Raw genomic sequence first — 20,430 nt, forward strand, 5'->3', positions numbered from 1 at the left:
ATCTATCACCACACAGTGACGGGGGAGAAAAAGAGAGGTGGTCAATGAAATACCAGCCTCACCTATCCCACATGCGTCCTTGTCCTTATGGGGGCTCTTGTTCTTTGTTTAAAACCGACATCATCACAGACACAAGACCCTACCATTCTCTCCTTTCCTCTTCTTGATTCAATTCAAATAGCTTTATTGGCATGACCATAGTGACATACAGTATTGCCAAAGCGTTGATCCAAATCCAGGAATAACATGTTTTCTTCACAAGGAAAAGCAGATATACTTTTTGAACATGAACCACACTACTGAATAAAAAAAGCTCCTCTCCTCTCCTCTCCTCTCCTCTCCTCTCCTCTCCTCTCCTCTCCTCTCCTCTCCTCTCCTCTCCTCTCCTCTCCTCTCCTCTCCTCTCCTCTCCTCTCCTCTCCTCTCCTCTCCTTCTGCCTCGCTCTTTCTCTATCATTTGCCTGTCAGATGCATGCTGTGGCAGACTAAAAGCTGACACCCCGGTCCCTGCAGCAACCAGGGGCTGCCATCAGCACTTAAACATTTTCTCTCTCTGCTCCTTCCCCCTTCTCTCCCCTGCGTCCATGCAGCACTCTGGCTGCTGACAGGGAACACAGGAAAGATGACAAATAAAGAGAGAGAAATGATGAAAAAAACTGAAAAAGCCCTCACCATCTTGCTAGTATTCCTGCTTCCCCTCTGTTCTTGTCACCCTCTCCCCTCCTCATCTCAGTGCTGGTGAGGTCGCTGACCCCGAGTGAGTGAGCCTCATTACCCAGTCACTCTGTATCCACTCACATAAAAGGGGAGGGGGGTGTCTTTAAATGTGTGTGTACATGAGTGTGTGTTGACGAGACACATTGTAAATATATTTGTCATTCCTGAAGTCACTTTGAGTAAAGACGTTAAAAGAAACGACAGAGGACGGGCGTAATCGCAAGAGAGGCAGGGAAAGATTAAAAGATGGTGCATCGACGACGGGTAGAGCGGAGGATAAAGTGACGGGGAGATGAGGGGATGGATGCTGGGATGTGGAGAGGGTGGAGGAGTATGGGGGGGCTTGTGTTGGATCAAAGATAATTGTCAGTGGAAGTCATTATGCACATATTGTATAGAGAAACCCGAGGACGCTTCTTTCAACTGATCCTTCTCATCATTTCTCCTCTCCTCTTCATCAGCCTCTCGGTGTCTTCCATCCCTCCGGGGATTTAATTGGACACTGATGGGTTCACTGTGACCTCAAGAGGGATAGGAAAAATAAGTACAAATCTCTGGGACAGGAACTGTTGGGACATGAAACTGAATCCACAACACCATCAGCGTTAGTTATAGAAACACTTACAAACGATCCACAGTCCTCCAAACTAGCAATAAGACCCTAAACTGCAGTGTTATTGAGGTTTAGAGAGTAACTTGGCTTGGCTTTTGCTGTGTGTCTTTGCCTGTGTGGTGCATACTGTATGTGTGAGATGGTGTCAGCCTCAATATGTGTGCAAGCAATTGAGGATGAAATGGGATAGAAGTATGCTGTTTCCCCCCTCCTTCCCCTAAAAAACATATGTCAGCCCCTTAGCTAAACTCTTGACTCAGGCTGTCTGGTGCCTGTCCGCCCACAAAACTATCTTAAACACGACATTCATACAGTACATGCTCACTTAGACGTGTATAACCAGAGTGTGGCCTGCTGGAGCCCTGAATCAACACACACACACACACACACACACACACACACACACACACACACACACACACACACACACACACACACACACACACACACACACACACACACACACACACACACACACAAGGGCTGAACGATTAATCGATTTTAAATCGCACTCGCGATTTGAAAGGATGCGATTATCAAATATTTTTTCTTCTTGTGTGTCAGTCATCCACACCAATCAGAAGTGCTGTGCTCCACATGTACCAGCCATTGTTAACCAATCAGAAGTGGCCCATGATAGAAGGTGATAGACAGATTGATCCAATCACCTGCCAAGTATTTTTGAAAGTGCCTGCCCTTTTCCAAATGGTAAGTTTAGTTATTTCACTCGTAGCTCGGGCTGCGGGGGTGCTAGAGACGGGAGTACGTTGATACGACCTTCCTAGCCGGAGTTATGGCAGCATTTTACAATAAACTTCCGTTGGGTCGATTAAAAACAAATATCGCAATTCGAATCGCAATCGCAATATTTGTCAGAAAAATCGCAATTAGATTTTTCCCGAAAATCGTGCAGCCCTAACACACACACACACACACACACACACACACACACACACACACACACACACACACACACACACACACACACACACACACACACACACATTACGTTGTCCCACCACAGCATGCAGAGCAGCATCAATTAAGACTGTTAATGGGTCTGAGCCACATGTACTTCTCCACCCATTCAAAATCTCTATCTCCCTCCTCTGTCCATCTGTCCGTTTGCAAGTACAGTATGAGCAGAGCTCAGTGACACACATACTGGATGGGAATTTGGACTTCTGCTCTGAGGTGTGTTTTTGTTTGATCTGGAAGTCTTTTCTAAAATAAATGATGTTCTTGTGGTTTACTTTCCATTTTCTAGGAAAAATCAGCATAAGCTACAACAAGTTCATGATTTAGAAAAGGTTTGTGCCATAGAATATTACTTGTGTCACTGAGAATTGGATATGCCCATAGGCCTATGACAAAAGCTCTCTTGTAACGTCACATTTTCCAACTGTTTAGCAGCAATCTCTGCTTTCTAATTTTCTATTCCTAAAACAGATTTTTGAAATATTATAATATCTTTAAAAAAATACAGTTTTCTTAGATACATGAAACTATTCAGACAACATAATGTGTCATAGGTCTAGTTGATATTTTAGTCATCAGTGTTGTTGCAAATGTCATAGACATTTTGAATGAGGTTTTTTAGTTCCGCTTTTACTCAGCCCTGACGTTCCTAGTTTGATACCTCTGTTGCATGTCATACTCCTTTTTCTCCCTGCATGTTTCCTGCAAATCTCTCCCCTGAAAACAGACCCTTCTTGTTTTTCAAACTCCCAGTGTTGCCTGTCTGATGAATAATATATGATAATAATTGCAATGACATCATCAGGGTTGATTCGTTTTTAGACCTTAAGGAGGTCCCTCTAGAGCCACAGAATACATTGTACAACCGTTTCCAGAAGGCTGTGACAAGTAAAATTAGCTTGATGTTTTAAATCGGTGGAGTGCCCCTTTAATTAGTTCCCCATTCGTATCTATCTGTCTGTGTGTCTTGTCCATCTGTCCATTTGCAAGTATGACAGACACAATGACACACACACACACACACACACACACACACACACACACACACACACACACACACACACACACACACACACACACACACACTGAGTGGGAAATTAGCCTGCTGCCGTGACATTGGTCTTCATTGTGTGTGTGTGTGTGTGTGTGTGTGTGTGTGTGTGTGTGTGTGTGTGTGTGTGTGTGTGTGTGTGTGTGTGTGTGTGTGTGTGTGTGTGTGTGTGTGTGTGTGTGTGTGTGTGTGTGTGTGGCCTTGATTGGCCCCGCTCTGTCTACCCAGTTGGTGATATCTTGTGATTATCTCTGTATATATCTGCTCCTCCATCCTGCAGCCATTCTGGGTCAGTCCTGTCCCACCTTCACAGTGCCACCATCCTGGGCACCACATCGCTTACCATACCCTCACTCGGGATACAAAATACCCCTCCACAACCAGAATCACAGGGGCAGAGCTCCACAGGAGGGATTTGAACTTCTCTCAGCACATTTCCCTGCCCTGGCCTGACCTCTGTCCTCTGACCCGGCATCTAAACCTCTAAACCTGCGTCTGTCCCTTCAGATGCTTTCTGACCTCAAAGCCTCATAAATCACTATCAGGAGATATTTTCTAAATTACTTTCTAAATACATTTTACACATCTGTCTTTTTAGGATCAATTACAGGAAGGGAATTGTCTGTTGTAAACATGCATCTACTGATGCATCTGTTTCTACAACGTAAGAATAAAGATCAATCTTGGCTTTGGAATTCTCATTTTTCATTTCTCTTTAAACAACCAACTGAATATAATATATTCCTGTCAAAAGTATTTAACAAAGACAACAGTATGTAGCCAGCCAGGAGATGTACTGATGCATTAAGGGTTAATATTGTTGGCGGCAAATGTGTGACATCCAGATAATGTGTTTTTCTAATGCATGATTTTCACATATATATTTTTTAAATATAATTCTGAGGAGATATCTAGTGTTTTGTAGACCACTTTTTTGCTGAGAATTCGCTTTGAAGGTCACCGTACTTACCTGCATGTTTCTAATTTACTGTAAATCCGACAGATGTGTTGGAGTGATGCATTATGGTCGTTAAACTGTATCATTATTTTCTGAAAATCACAGCTCTGCCTTCTAGGATATCTGACATGCTGGTGCTGTCAGTTGTCAGTCAGCTGTCACTTAACATCTTGCACTGCTGAATTAAAACACTAAGGAAAGACTGAGGAGATTTAATGACGAAGGAAAGCAGCTATTCAAAATATTTTATTAAGATAACAGATATTCAGATGTTTCATATTCCATGGCTCTTGTGGGAAATCCTGGCAGTCTGCACTAACTAACCAGATCAAGGATTATTCTAGCTCTGCTGCCAACACAGACATGCACACCTTCAAACACACATCCAGAGACACACACACATACACACACACACACACACACACACGCGCGCGCACACACACACACACAGACACACAGACACACATCCACATTACCTGGGGGGTCTGAGCTCCCCCTCTACAGGCCTTCACCCCACATGCTCATCTCAATTAATCACCCAACAAAACAGATGTCAGGAACAAAGGAACGATCTCCAGGCCTGTGGGGTAGAGGGGGGGAGGAGGAGAGGCATGCTATGGGAAGGAGGGGAGGAAAAGCAAAGGGAGGAAGGATGGTAGGAGAGAGGAGAAGGAAGTGTCAGTACATTTAATGTCGGGTGGTTTGTATGAGGCAGGTGAATGGAGGATGGAGGGGTAGTTAGAATGGGATGTGTTAGCTGTGTATGTGCATCAATCCCACTACTGTAACTGTACAACACATGATAAAACTGTAAAAGAAGTAAGAAAAGAAAGAAGTCAGGATGTAAGAGGGGGAGAGGAGCGAGAGACGGCAAGGGAGAGAAAAACAACAAAGCCCCGGAGATGAAAGACGGTCTACAAAACAATAGATACAAAATAATGCTGCAGAAATAGAGCAAAGATTGAAAACCTGCCAAGATCAAGACAAACCCCCCGCTTTTGAACTGTCACTTCACCGCGATACTGTCAGAAAACAAATGGCAATCTTGACAGGTTTCAGCTGCTTTGAAAGAGACAGTCATATTTTATTCACAAACGCATATTTTATGGCTTTTATAGCAAAGATCATAACCTGTTGTTAAGTACTGAATTCTTGAATCTTGTGCTAAATTATTGACATCTACATAATGTACAGAGGGAGAGAGAGGGGGGGGGGGGGGGATGCCAGGGAAGGAGTGAAAGCAGTGGAAATGGGAAGGAACGAAGAGGGAGGTTTGGAATAACATTATGGGGAAGAACTGAAGGCTGGAAGAAATCACTAAATTTCTTTAACATGCACTCTGTTGTTACATAAATCCATGAAAAACGCCACACAGTCTGTAGAAAGCCATCAATCTGCCGGCATTATCTCTCCACTGTTTTCTTCCTTCCACCCATCCTTTAGAGCAGCAGTCCGCTGTCTCTCTCTCCCGCTGCCTGTAGAGTGTGGACAGTGAGAGTTACAGCTCGCATCAATAACAGGCAGATAACGGCCCAGTCCTCAGTCTTCAAGCACAGCCTTAAATCACATCAACCCTGGAGGGAAGTAAATGAAGAGAGAGGAGGAGAGGGGGAAAGCTTAGCACTTATGAGGCACACAACAACAGTGCCGTGCTGGTAAAATACACACAAGTAGACTAGAGCTGTATTAAAAAGAAAGAAAAACACAAGAATACATCAATTTATGCAGCATAAAAACACGGCTCTGTGTTGTAACTGAGAGTTCACACACTGAGCAACACGCCGAGGGAGGAGAGAAAAGGAGACATGATGACTGAGAGTGTGTGTGTGTGTATGTGTGTGTGTATTTGCATATGTGTCACTGCATGTCTTCAGGCCCATTCTTTCTGTATGTCTGGATGACAGCAGCACATTACTGAGCTGCAGTACAGGACATTGAAAAGCTTTCCATCCCACTGGCAGCCATTGATCCACAGTAAACTGGGAGACACTGACCCAGGTTGTAGATATTGAACTAACAAACAAATACAGACAAGCGTTATTGTTTTAAAAGTCTTTCTAAACACAACTTATTTCTATAGTTTTGCCATTCGCTGCTGTCAGTAACAAAATACCAAGTTAATTGCTGAGATCTAGATGCACTTAAAAGGAAGTCAGATGGGGAGGGAACACAATCAATCGGATGCATTAAGGTCTGACACAAACACACTGGTTAGTGGATTAAAAAATAAAATTAAGGCAATCTGTAGAAATGAAAATGACACTTTCATAGATGGATTAACTTCACTTAAGTCATTACCGGTGAACTCTCTGCCTTTTCAGATCTTGTATCAAGGTTTATTTGTGTTTAGGATCAAAAGAGAGTTAAGATAATTAAACCGAGCACCAGTGAACCCCTACTTTAAATAATAGATTCGATAAAATGTTGCCTTGTTTTCATTTAACGGCTCTGGTTTTTGCTTCATCACCGCTGTAGTGGCTATCTTACCACATTTGCGGATCTCAGCTCTTTGTGAGTAAAATGATATGACCGGCAACAGAAATGAAGCTATGAAAAATGTGTCTCCTGCAAGTCCAAACCTTCATCTTAGATAAGGATGTCTCCCTCCTTTCAGCCCCTTTCCTATCTCCTTAATTATTCCCTCCTCCAGCCTTTGTGCCTTCATCTTCATCTTCCCTTTCTCCTTTGGTTATCTTTTATGTCACTGACACACACGTCAACAATTCTACACCTAAACCCACGTTCCTCTCATCTTTCCTCCTCTTTCTCTCTCTCTCTCTGGCTCCCTCTCTCTTGACATAATGATTCAATGACACTTGTCTTTTCACTTCAGTGTCATGCTGACAAGAGGAGCACACACATAAACCCACACACTACCACACATTTCACAGCAGAGAGTTGGGATGATTGTACAGAGTAATAGGAGGTCCACTTGAGTCGATGCTACAGTAAACAGTGTGTGTGAGCGGGGGTCAGAGGTCGCTCAGTGTTACGACTCCCTCTGCGCCCTTGAGGTCACACACATCCTTCGCAGGCAGCTGCTGTCCACACTGTCCCCATGCTCTGAAGTATAGATCAGAACAGCTAAAGAGATTTAAAGGGATTACTCTGCTCACACACACACACACACACACACACACACACACACACACACACCACACACACACACACACACACACAAAGAGACACACACACACACACTATAGGATGGAAAAGCTTATGGCCTGTCATGTTGCTGCAATATGAGAGTGTTTGTATTGCAGCGGTGTTCGATAATGTTATTGTGTCCGGCTGCGTATGTGGCTGACCTGCTGACCTTTTGCCCTGCGCTCAGCTCCTGCCGACCCGGTTTACAGAAGAGGTCAGAGGTCGCCGGGGACCGTCCAATCACACCCCCAGATGGAGCCCTTTTAGCAGCAGGGACAACACCTGTTAACACCAAGACAGTTTCCTGGAAGAGACGTGTTCTCCTCAGTGTGATGAATCGAAAAGCATACGTGTCCTGTGAGTGACAATCATATTGACAAACAGCTCTGTGGAGACACACACACACACACACACACACACACACACACACACACACACACACACACACACACACACACACACACACACACACACACACACACACACACACACACACCACACACACACACACACACACACACCCACACACACACACACACACACACACACACACACACACCACACACACACACACACACACACACACACACACCACACACACACACACAACGCTCTGTTTGACATGTCATGTGGGTTCAGTCAGTCACACAATGTGCACCGTATGAACGATGACCGGTCACACCTCACTAACTCTGAACACAATGACAGGAGGTCACAGTCACACACTGGTAACTGTCTCCAGTCTATTGTTTTTGTGTGTGTCTGAGAACGTGTGTAAAACAGTGCATGTGTTAACCACGATGACAAAATGTGACTCACAAGTTTCTATCCTACAGCAACTTCTTCTTTAAATATACTTTGAGCGTATAACACACAATGATATGAGCTAAATTCAATTTTAAATATCGAATACATTGTGAATAAAACAGCCTTCATTTTTATGCAACACTTTCTGACAAAATCTAAGATGAGAAAATGTAGCTGCTTCAGGTTTTTCTGATTATTTGTGTGTGTGTGTGTGTGTGTGTGAGCTGTCAGAGGATATCTGGTGAGAGTGGGCTAATTGGAGTTAATTCACCATCTGTCTGTGTGAGCCAGCAGACAGGGTCATTAGCAGAGACAAGTCCAGCCACAGGGGAGGCCGAGAGGGGAATCGCCATCCCTCACTTTCCCTGCTTCTGTCTTTAGTTTCTCTTTTTCTCCTCCTTCCTGACTACCAAACCGTCTCTTTTCTCCGTCTCTGTGTCTTCTTATCGGTTTAATCCTCATTCATCACATTTTGTTTTCCTGCTGTGTGAATTTGTAAAACAAAAAATATATTTCAATTCTTTTTTTGACGTTAAGATTCTGATTATAGCTAAAGATTGTTAGGAGTGGTGATCATCTTACTGGGTGTAGGTGTGGAGTGATCCTTTTCTTCATATTTTTTGTTTTGTCAGATCAGCACTGCCCTCTGTTGGTCAGATGTGGCCTGAGATCTGTTAGAGATTAAAAGGGATAACTGGTCCGCTTTTCAAATCTCTGCGCGTCCCTATCAAGCTGGTTAATACAGGAAGGAATCCAGAGCTACCAAATAACCGTTACTTTAATGATAATATGACAATACAATACAATCAATACAGTACAAATTCAACACAGTTAATCCCTGGGATCCCGAATTTACCTGCACGTGAGCCAGCCAGAGGAAAGAGAGTGAACACCGCGTGTGTTTCTGTGTTTCTACTCTTTGACAATGGGAGGAGTTATCAGATCCTCCCATTCGGACATCATTGATTGGCAGCCCCAAATATCACCAACACCTTAGGCTTCCCCAATCACTGTAGCTAGATCTAAATTGAATGCAACTCAAGACATGCTCTCACCTTCCCCCCATCTTCCTTTGTCCTCAAAAACACATGTCAAAAGGCCCCAAATCCAGCTCACAGTTTCACCCAAATTATTCCCATTTTAAGCTTATCCATAGTTTGCTAACATGAATAAATACAAATATAACTCTACAAATCCCCCTTTTTATCTCCTTCTCCAGAGATAAACTTAGACAAGTCCGTCCCCCAAACATTGTATAAATCCATCCGAAGCTGGTATTTAGAGTACTTGAAACCTTCATGGAGACAGAACACCACTTTCCATGGCAGTGAAGGAACCATGAGGGGGTAGCTGAGTGCTAGAATCATCATCAGCCCCCCCGCCCCCCCTCGGAGGAATAGCCCACAAGGACAGCTAATAGGGAGGGGGAGATGCGGCTTTCCCTTCACGGGTAGAACTGATCAGAGAGAAGTAGACTCCTCTGCTGCCTCGACAAGTCCCCTGTGCCGTCCTGGCTTGCCGTGTCTTTGTCCCCCCGATTCGCTGACAGCAGCTTCTGGGCTGCCTGCTAGAGAGATGTCTTCCTCCTCCTCGTCCTCCGGCCCGCTGATGGCGGCTTCCGGGTCGATGCTGTAGAGATGTCTCCAGGGTCCTGCTCCTCCAGTCCGCTGCTTCCGAGTAGTCCACGTCTGCCAGGGCCACGTCCGTCCTGATGTCGTCCCCTGGTCCTAGTAGGTGGTTTCCCGCCTCACACTGGCTCCCGTGGTACGAGCTGTCCCCCTTTTCTCCCAGGCAGACGGCATAAGAGGTCCGCTGGGTCACTCGGTCGGGGCCGGAGAGCCTGGGGTTGAGCCACTTTGTCCTGATGACTTTCAGCCAGACGAACTCTGCAGTGTCGGCCTCGTGCTTCTCGGGTCCCCCTTTTGGCGCCAGCAACCTGTGTGGAGAAATCTGATACAACTCCCTCAAGCCTACGCTCAGCTGTTTTGACCCGCTTGGAGCCTGTTGGTGGGGTGTCTTGAAACAACAGCCGTCTGTGAACAGGTTTTCTAAATTAATTGTAGACCTCCTATCTGCCAGTGCAGCTTCAGAATCTTAATACTTGGATTGTGCCAACTAAATAAGAACCCCCACATCTTTAGGTAAACAAAATAACATATTTCAATAGCTCTGAATTTCTGACAAGCATCCGTGTTTATTTTTAAATGAAATCCTATTTAAAATCCAAATATAATATGAACTGCTAATGTTTCTGGTAAAGAAACACACTAATGTTATGGATTCAAAAACAACCAAAATCATGATACTAACAAAGTGAATGATTTCCTGGTGATACTGCTTTTACCTGTCAGTGCTTAGATATTATCACGCTGAAAAAATGAATACAGAATTCCAACAAACTGTCATCAAATGTCTTTCTATTATAAATTTAGATGAAATGTATATCCCCATAATGACCTAAACAATAAAGTCTATGGCTTTTACTTCTTTACCAGGCTAGTTACATGATGTTGTCTAAATTAAATTCTGTCTCAATACACTACTATGTTTTAGCTTTAACTGTAATATGTTCTTTCTACATTTCAAACCTCAGTTGCTCTAATGTCTGTTAAAATATTACAAAATTGTTTCATTATCACAGGTCAACTTCTTCGGTTTCACAGTAGCCCCTTGGCCACTGCTTCTTTGTTACCTGTTATAATTCAATCAATATTTAGAAACATCTCAACATTCATCAAACAGTATCTTATCCCCCGATATGGAGCAGGTTAATTACATTCAATGCTCAGTTTGAACATCTGGGTTGGGGCGGAAGGTTTCTGTCAATCCTTAAAAGAAAAATTTAAATTGTGAATTTTACAGCCATGTTGACATTTATACATTATACTCACTCCCCCCTTTTACACATGAAATCATGTGTAACAAAACCCTGTAATGGGAGGGGAACAAAAACTGTCAGGTAATTGGTTAGGGACATAACAAACATTATTTACAATTTGACATCCATTATCATTATTTCCACAGTAAACACTTCAGTGAAAAGAAGTGTTCCTCTCCGTCCTTCAGGCCTAAAAGAAACAGAATCTTCAGATTTTAGTTTTACATTTGCAAACCGCCAACTCATGTGAGAGGAAAATATCACATGTGCGGTTTCCCCTTGTTGTGGAATTTTTAGGAAACCTCTCGTTTCCCTTGGAGCTCCAAAATAATATGTTAGTCCAAAAACATGCTTGGTTGGTTATTGTTTTAGAATCATGCAGTTACACTGATCACATGCCGGCATTCATTCACACTCACACTGTCTGGTTGTCATGTCAAGTTTGGTCAGCTTCACCCCAGAGTCAGTCATCCACGGTGCCTTGTCAAGTTACACTGTCGGTCAGGGTCAAAGGTCAGTTGGTCTCCGTCTTTTTTGGCCATGTGTCGTGCTCTGCAGAGACTTTGACATTTCAGCATAGGCCAGTATCCTTTGTCTACAAAAATATGTCACGATTTCAACTATGATTTTCAAGATGATTCTCACTTGTCATTGGGACTTCTGCCTCCCACTTTTCCTGAAACTTGGTACAAAACTCACTTCCTTCGAGTACTACTACTACTGCAATCCATTTACACCTAATTAGTATTAAAATGTCTAATGATCTATTTCAGAAACTGGTGTACAATAACTATTATGTTGAGTCAAAACATTACTAGGATCTGTGTCGCTCTGCATTTCATACTCATTTATCTTTAATTCTGGTCTACTTAAAAAACAATGTTAAACTCTTTTAGCAGTGTGTGGAACCTTGGGTGTCCGAACATGCAACAATTACTCCCTCCTTTATCAAGGATTTAAAACAGAAGTCCTATGGTAATAACTATGCCACAATGGTGAAATCAACACTTTAGATTGGAATTTAATATGTGGCTTGGCACCAGCTCCCTCTTTAACATTATTAATACAAATCAAGATTTGTCTTATAGAGTGGTTCCTAAAACTATCCTTTTAATGGTGATCAATATTGTAACCAATGAGATCACTACTTTATTCACACGTGAATAAAAATGTCTTAAAGAATGATTTGTTAACATGATGAAAATATTGAAGAATATGGTTCTACTCTGTCAGTGTGTTTTAGGATGATTATCATTTTACTTTAATAGTTTCCTCTTTACTGCTATTTTTAATTTACCAATTGATTAATAAATCTTTCTGTCTTTACGTATTTATGAAGTTAATTCAAGTTATTTAAATGTGCGTTTTGTGAATAAGTGTGTTTATGTGTAACTCACTCATTCCCGTTCTCCTTTTCTCCTCCCCTGGTTTTCTCAAGCCGTGACCCCGGCCTCCTCACTTCTAATCGACCATGCCAACTCCTCTGATTCTGTCTTCTCTTCAGTCCATCAGCTGTTGAATCCATCCACTGTAACTTTTGTAGGCAGCCATTGGCCCAGTTACATCTACAGCCCCATCATGCCACTGTTGTTGCACTCCTCCTTTACAGTCTCTCTGCTGTTTTTATGGAGGGCGGATTCTGCTCTCATGTCTATTGTGCCAAATCTCGCGGCGCAGTTTGGAACTTCATGTCCTGTTTGAGGTACCGATGAGAGTTTGCCTCTTTGTCAGCATGCTGGTTTGGTTCTGGATGCCTCAGGTGGAGATGGTTCTGGATGCCTCAGGTGGAGATGGTTCTGGATGCCTCAGGTCGTTGTTGGTTCAGCTCTGGTTCTCTGTCTGTACGATGGAGAAGGAGGAGTCTCCTGTTGGGTTAGGTCTTTTTGTCTGCTTGGAGGGTCGGGATCAAAGCCTTTCTAACTCAGAGGGGGAGTCCAGGTCCCGGGACACCTAACCTATAAGAAGTCTTGCACACTGATGTCAAATAAATCCAACCCTTTCCACTCTGTCTCTTTCTAATCATATTATCTGTCTTAGTTGTTAAATGCCATCTAAACAACATAATTAATGTCTACTAATGATATTACAAAAACTCACTCCAAAAATTGTTTCATCCATTGCTACATATTTACCCAACACAACTCTGAAATACTTACATGTTTCCAGCATCACATATTCCACACACTACGAAAAATATATATATTTTTTTAAATCCCCATATTTTCTCTCATTTTAAATCCCACTGTTACTTCGAACAATAGTAAACCTGCAGAGCACACCAATCGGATCACAGTAATGAAATTTGAATCAAGTGTAGGCCTATGTCTACTTTCTGAACATTTATTTATATTGTCTAAATTCCTTGTCTATGATGTGCAAACAGTTCGAGTGTAAAATGTGTTTTCACAATGTATTTACACTCTACAGATTCTTGAGTTTACTCATCTCCTGGTGCTGTCGTTGTAAAAAATGTTCAATTCCTTATTGTTTTGTACCAGTTTTCCAAAATCAGTTCTAATTAATATACTGGGCTATTGTCGTTGTTACTATTAACGTGCTTCCCGTCTTCAATACCGGCCAGCAATGTAATGAAAATGTCAAGGGTGTGCTACCCCCTTTCAGCCACTAGATGGCAGCAGAAAAAATGTCAAGGGTGTGATATCCCCTTCCAGCCACTAGATGGCAGCAGCAGAGGTCCGCAGACAATTGCTCACACAGGTATTTTAGGTATAAATCACACCGATTTATTCCCCGTACAGTTTGTCCAGCTTTTATAATGTGATGTTTATTTCAACAGGCTAGTGTACCTCGAATGATGAAGAGCCCTTTATCACACGTTTAGCTTTTCAAATTAAGTTTACAGACAAAGGGAAAACGAGAGACGGTCCCGTCACAATTTTTGGTGAGGTTCGCGTTCTCTCCCTCGATCAACATAACAGACCTCTGGCTTTTAGCTTTCAGCCTTGGTCTGTTATTTTACCCCAGTTTTAAACGGCGACCCGATCTGATATATCGAGTTTCCAGGTTTTGTCGTGCAGGAATCAAACCTCGCACCGGCAAACTGCACCGTCTCCACGCCACTCAGGAATAAACTACCTGTAGATCCACGCCAAACTGCTCTATTTACGTCACGCAGGACTTTCCGTCTACCTGGCGATCAACGTTTACGTTTTGTATATAACTTTCCTAACATAGTAAAATATGCATTGTATATTCCATTTAAACTTTCTGGTCGTCTGGATTCTTCCTCAGCTTCGTTATATCTGGCACGTCGAGATCACCACTTGTTAGAGATTAAAAGGGATAACTGGTCCGCTTTTCAAATCTCTGCGCGTCCCTATCAAGCTGGTTAATACAGGAAGGAATCCAGAGCTACCAAATAACCGCTACTTTAATGATAATATGACAATACAATACAATCAATACAGTACAAATTCAACACAGTTAATCCCTGGGATCCCGAATTTACCTGCACGTGAGCCAGCCAGAGGAAAGAGAGTGAACACCGCGTGTGTTTCTGTGTTTCTACTCTTTGACAATGGGAGGAGTTATCAGATCCTCCCATTCGGACATCATTGATTGGCAGCCCCAAATATCACCAACACCTTAGACCTTAGGCTTCCCCAATCACTGTAGCTAGATCTAAATTGAATGCAACTCAAGACATGCTCTCACCTTCCCCCATCTTCCTTTGTCCTCAAAAACACATGTCAAAAGGCCCCAAATCCAGCTCACAGTTTCACCCAAATTATTCCCATTTTAAGCTTATCCATAGTTTGCTAACATGAATAAATACAAATATAACTCTACAGATCACAGCGCTGAGCAGAGATAAAAGAGATGAAAGGAGATGAGTAGATATTTTCCTGTCCTCTGGAGAGGGAATCTCAAATTCAGATTCAAAGGTCTTATTGTCAGGACATATACAAAACTACGATGTAATGTATGAAAAACTTAGATTGCAGGTTCTTCAACAGTGCAATTTACAAGACATACAACAATAAATATAAAAAAACAACAATACAAATGAAATAGTGCAAGCTCAGGTGTTAAATAGTCTTATGGCCTGTGGGATGAAATGTACCCTGAGTCTGGTGGTTTTGGTCCTGATCTTCTGCTAAAGAGAGACTATTTATTCCAATCATACTTTTTTTTGTTGATTCAACACTGCATTAAAACCCTAAACAAACCCAAACGTTGATTAAATGCACAAGTATATGATTACTTTACAATTACATGCTTGAGCATCACAAATGTAGTGACCTTTTAGAGTCAATATAATGTTGAAATGTGTCATCCGGACCAATGTTGTGTGTCGTGCCACCTCTCTTTCTCCATATATCATTTATATCTCTGCAATATTGACTTATAAATCATTTTTACATGCGAATGTCTGAAATGATTGAGAGAGGCGTATGAATCTGAATGAGGAAGGAAAGGATATTGAAATCAACGTTAATGTATAAGTAAAATTGTACTTTTGTTAATGTAAAATAACTAGGGATGCTCCGATCGATCGGTCACCGATCGATATCGGCCGATACTCACTCTCTACCGATCGATCGGTGCTCTCTAAACATGCCGATCGCGAGAGCCGATCGCATGACGTAAAATACATGACACTTATCTCTGTGAGCGGCAAAACAAGCTCGCCAAAATGGCTTCACCGGTCTGGCATTATTTTAAGGTGTCCGAAAAAGACAGTAAAATAGCGGTATGCAACGTGTGTGAAGCAGAAATCCTGCAGCTCCGCCCGCCGGACAGGTAAGCGCAGCGAAACACACACACACAGGGAGAACCAGACCGCAGTTCATTTCCTCATATTCCAAACGAGAAATTACGGTAGCAAATCACCCGGTTCTTTACGACCAGAACTATTAACGGGATACAAACCGGAGGAACCAGGCATGGAGGGAGGTGGCAGAGACAGTGGGTGAAACTGGTAGGTTTTCGCCTGTTTGGGGAGTTTATATATATATATATTGCTCGCATAAAATCCCCGGTTTTTTTTGCTTTGTATGTCGGGGGCGGGAGATTCATGTGATTGGTTGTTGGTCACGTTGCTCGCAAAAAATCCCCAAGCGTTCAGACACGCCCAGCTCCAAGATTTTGAAGATTTTTGAAAAGCTGCTGTGTGGACGTACCGTAAGAGTTAGACCTAACACACTTAGCTATTTTATCTACCTCTGGAACAAGCTAAACTAGTTATTATAAATATATGTATTCTTCATTGTCGGGTCACTCATTACTGGATCAGTGAGCTGCATGAGATACTGACAGGCTGTCAGGAGAGGGGGGAGAGGGAGAGAGGAAAAGAGAGCGCTTCCGCTAATTTCTCCCGTGTTATTATCCAAAGTGAATGTAAACTTGAATAATGTACATCATTTGAATGTAATAATTAAGTTGATTGTTGTTTGTGGAAGCTCCAGTGAATGAGCCCCATTAACTGAGTTTTAAACATCACTTTAAATGGAAGATTTAAAGTGATGTTTAAATCTTCCATTTAGGCCCCGCCCACTCGATCGGATCGGCGATCGGTATCGGCCGATACTGATTTCGGCGATCGGCCCCGAAATTGGCGATCGGAGCATCCCTAAAAATAACATTGGGTCATTAACTCCATTTGAGATGAAGACCATTAAATCTCGGCATGATCATGGAGGTCTCTGTATCAGTCAGAACTGCAGACAACTTTAAGTATGAAAGCGAATATGCACTATTGGCTGTTTTTTAATTGACCATCAGTTTTCCCATTGCCAGAGATAATCATCACAGTCAGTAGAGTCCTGAGAGTTGAGGAACCTCTCCATCGCCGTGTGGTCTTCTATACAATAATTTACAGAGATAACAGTAAAATAATGTGTTTTTATATCTGAAAGGTCTAAGGTGAAATACAAAGGATTGGGATAGTCATGGTTCCTGATGTGAATCAACAATAGTTCAATCAGGAGAGACGGTTTTGAACTTTTGATGTAAGAAGAATAGAATACATATGTATTGCCAGGGATACACATGAAAGTAATGGTGATTTTGGCGATTAGGCCCTGTTGTGCAGGAGTATCATTCGGGAGGGGAGAACCGATCGAATGAAACCCCCCCCCCCGGGGTCTAGACACTGGTGGTGGTGAATGGATAGTTGGGTCGGTCTGAAGAGGAGTGGCTTAGCTTGACCCTATATTCAGAGGGACAGGAGGTGAAAAGGGGTGGAGGAGGGTTGCGTTGAGTCACCTGAAATGACAGCTGTCAGAGGGGGAAGAGCAGATTTAAAAGGTTTAGCAGAGCGCTATGATAGGCTTGTGAGAATAGAGCAAAGTGATTGGTTAAACTGGGTGTAAGGGAAACTTCTGTGTAGCAATGCAGTGGGAGTCACCGACTCAGGAAGGAGACACGGTGGAGCAGGAGCTTTGATGTCAAACACTGATGGTTTATTTGGAGTTTCGGCCGGAGAGATTCACATCACAAGTCCAAGAGCCAGAGGTTCTGACTTCACGGTAGAGTTGCCACGTCAATTCTAAAGAACTCTACCTCAGACCCATGTATTTAACTAGTTCTGAGAGCATCATCAAACTGCTGCATAACAAGATAAAATCATAACACCTCTATCAGCTGACGTCAACAGGCAGGAACATAGAATCATAACACCTCTATCAGCTGACGCCAACAGGCAGGAACAGGGAGACAGAACACTGAGAGCACAGCAGCCAAGGTTACGAGGTGCGTGTGCTCAGTCAGGACAGCTTGAACTGATACACTGGGTCAAAGTTATGGGCCTTGGAAAATATCCCACAACAGTTTTTTCTTTTTATCAATTTTGATAATCTAAAAACCTTAGTCTAATAATATTTTGTTCAATACTTAAATCAATGGGAATCTTCAGATTTGAGTGTGGACTTACACAACATCAATTACATAAATAACAATCACATTAAGATTGAAACATTCAATCACAATGATTGATACAGCCAATCATAATAGAAAAATCATCTCTCATCAGTGTTTGATCATCCTTTGTCAAAAGCATAATAATGAACACACATAAAACACAGGTGCACAATAGCAAAAATATTTGTTTTGGGCCAAAACTGAAATTAATCCAGTACTTGAAACATCATTGTAGGTCTTTCTGTGCATGGATAATACTTTAAAGAGTAGTTTTGTTAAGCCTGATTGCTGGACGATTTAAGGATATTAACATTATCTGTGGTAATAGTAGAAATATCTTATTATTCAATACAATATTAATTAATTAATTTTGTTTAGTGCGAAAGTGTAATCTGATCCGGCAAAAATATATTAATCACCACTATTCAACACATGTCTGGTCATTTGAAATATAAAGACAGTCATTAATTGTACCTCTGTAAACATCCAAGATATAAAATCAATGCAAAGTTCTTCTTTGTACGAGAGCTGGAAGAACGTGTCCTTCAGTCTTTCTGACTCGTTCTCCTCCTCTCTTTATGACAAAGAGTGTCTGGTGTGTGTAAAGGCATCCTGATACTGTAGATTAGCACTGAGGTGCTGATTGGCTCAAACTCTTCGTCATCAGAGCGCCATATTTAAACCCCCCAATTGCTCTGCTTTTGTGGCTCATTCAGTGAGCACTGTAGTTGATCCCCCCAGTGAAACGGAGGCTCATCCGCCTGCATTCCTTCTGCTATGCTTGAGAGCAGTGCCAGACAAAACTGCGTATTCCAAGTGGCGCATCCAGGTCTCACCCCGTGATGGGAGAGGTTAGGAAGACATCTGCTCCTCCAAGAAACAAGGAACCTTGTAGCCTCTGAAGTCCTCGCTCGTCCCGCAGGGTTGTCTGCCTGAGCCCACCGAGCAGAATGGTGAAGAAGCATCCCATCTCCTCAGATAGTTGAAGATTAGAATCCTCTCATCTCGAACGACCTCGTGCCTCCTTGCCCGTGGCTGGGGGTGCCCTCTGCAGCCGGAGAGTGTGACCCTCTCTCTCTGACCCTTGGCCTTCAGAGCTGTCCTAGTTATTGGGTTAACACTTGATAGGGATGTTTTCCTGAGTGCAGACAACTCAAAGTAATGGATTAGCACATTATCATTTAAATACAAAAATAGGATAGGCCCCTCAGAATTATTTGGGAGCCTTCCTGACACAGGCACATGCATAAATGTAAGCTTTGTGTTAGTCATTTAACATGCAAGAATCATATACTCATCAGTCCAAAGCAGAGAAATTGTATTGTAATTTAAAGGTGAGCTAGTCCCTGTGGATATCACCCCTTCTCAATGATTCTAAATGTTATATTAATTCACCATTTACCGTTTGATAACATATTAGTTTATCAGAAATATTTTCCTCTTCCATAAAACAGGTTTGAGAAATAAATGTTCCAATATAAAATCAATTACTCAATATAATTGACTCTTCCCTCCCTTTTCTTACATATGTCTCATATGAAATAATAACTTAGGAGTCTATTTAAGCATGGTGTAATCTATTACTCGAGAAGACTCAGTATCACCTGTGTGCAGCTTACAAAAACTATTGTGAGAAACATAGATTATGCAGGAAATGTATGCTTTTGTTGAAAAAAAAAACATATCTGATTTGGGAGGAAAAGCTTCATCCCCCTTAACATCTGAGTTATTACTGAAAGCATAGCATAAATGATAGTGGGTGCCTGAGGGTGTTATTACTGAGAAATGTCAAACACATTAAAAACCTTACATTTGAAAACAGGTTTGCATTCCTCCACTTAAAATGACGTTATCATTGGAAACAATAAAAGCTAATTGTTTTGATGTAGAATCTATCAATTGAATCGTCAGAGCAGAACAGAATGGTCGTATTGTAGCCTGAGTACCGTGCAGCCTTTAGTTTTACCAGGTGGAAACATTGTCCATATAATGTGAATACATGTAGAACTAAGAGGCCCCTGACATTAGGCCTATTTTAAAAATAGTAGGGGCTTTTAACAGCTTGCCAACCTACAGGCCTCCTCTGCATAGCAGTATGAATAGCCTTAAAAAAACAACCCACTCTGCGGCAACGAGAGTCATATTTCTGAACCAAATGCCCTAAACTGAAGCCGTTAGTCCCATCTGACTGACCCAAGGGTTGGTGCTGGTGTGACCGGGAGGCTTCCAGGTGTTCAAAGCAGATGTCAAGCTTTCAGTTCATGGCTTGGTGGGGGGAGTGGCCCACGTGAGACAGTATCAATGGCTGTATTGTTCAGTTTGAGGAGCATTGTCTCTGGGAGCAGGGAATGGTGTCCATTCTCGGACCAGACCATTAATGTCATTTCATGTAGAGCATC

Source organism: Gymnodraco acuticeps, unplaced genomic scaffold (assembly GCF_902827175.1).
Source record: "Gymnodraco acuticeps unplaced genomic scaffold, fGymAcu1.1, whole genome shotgun sequence".
In the NCBI taxonomy this organism is placed as follows: domain Eukaryota; kingdom Metazoa; phylum Chordata; class Actinopteri; order Perciformes; family Bathydraconidae; genus Gymnodraco; species Gymnodraco acuticeps.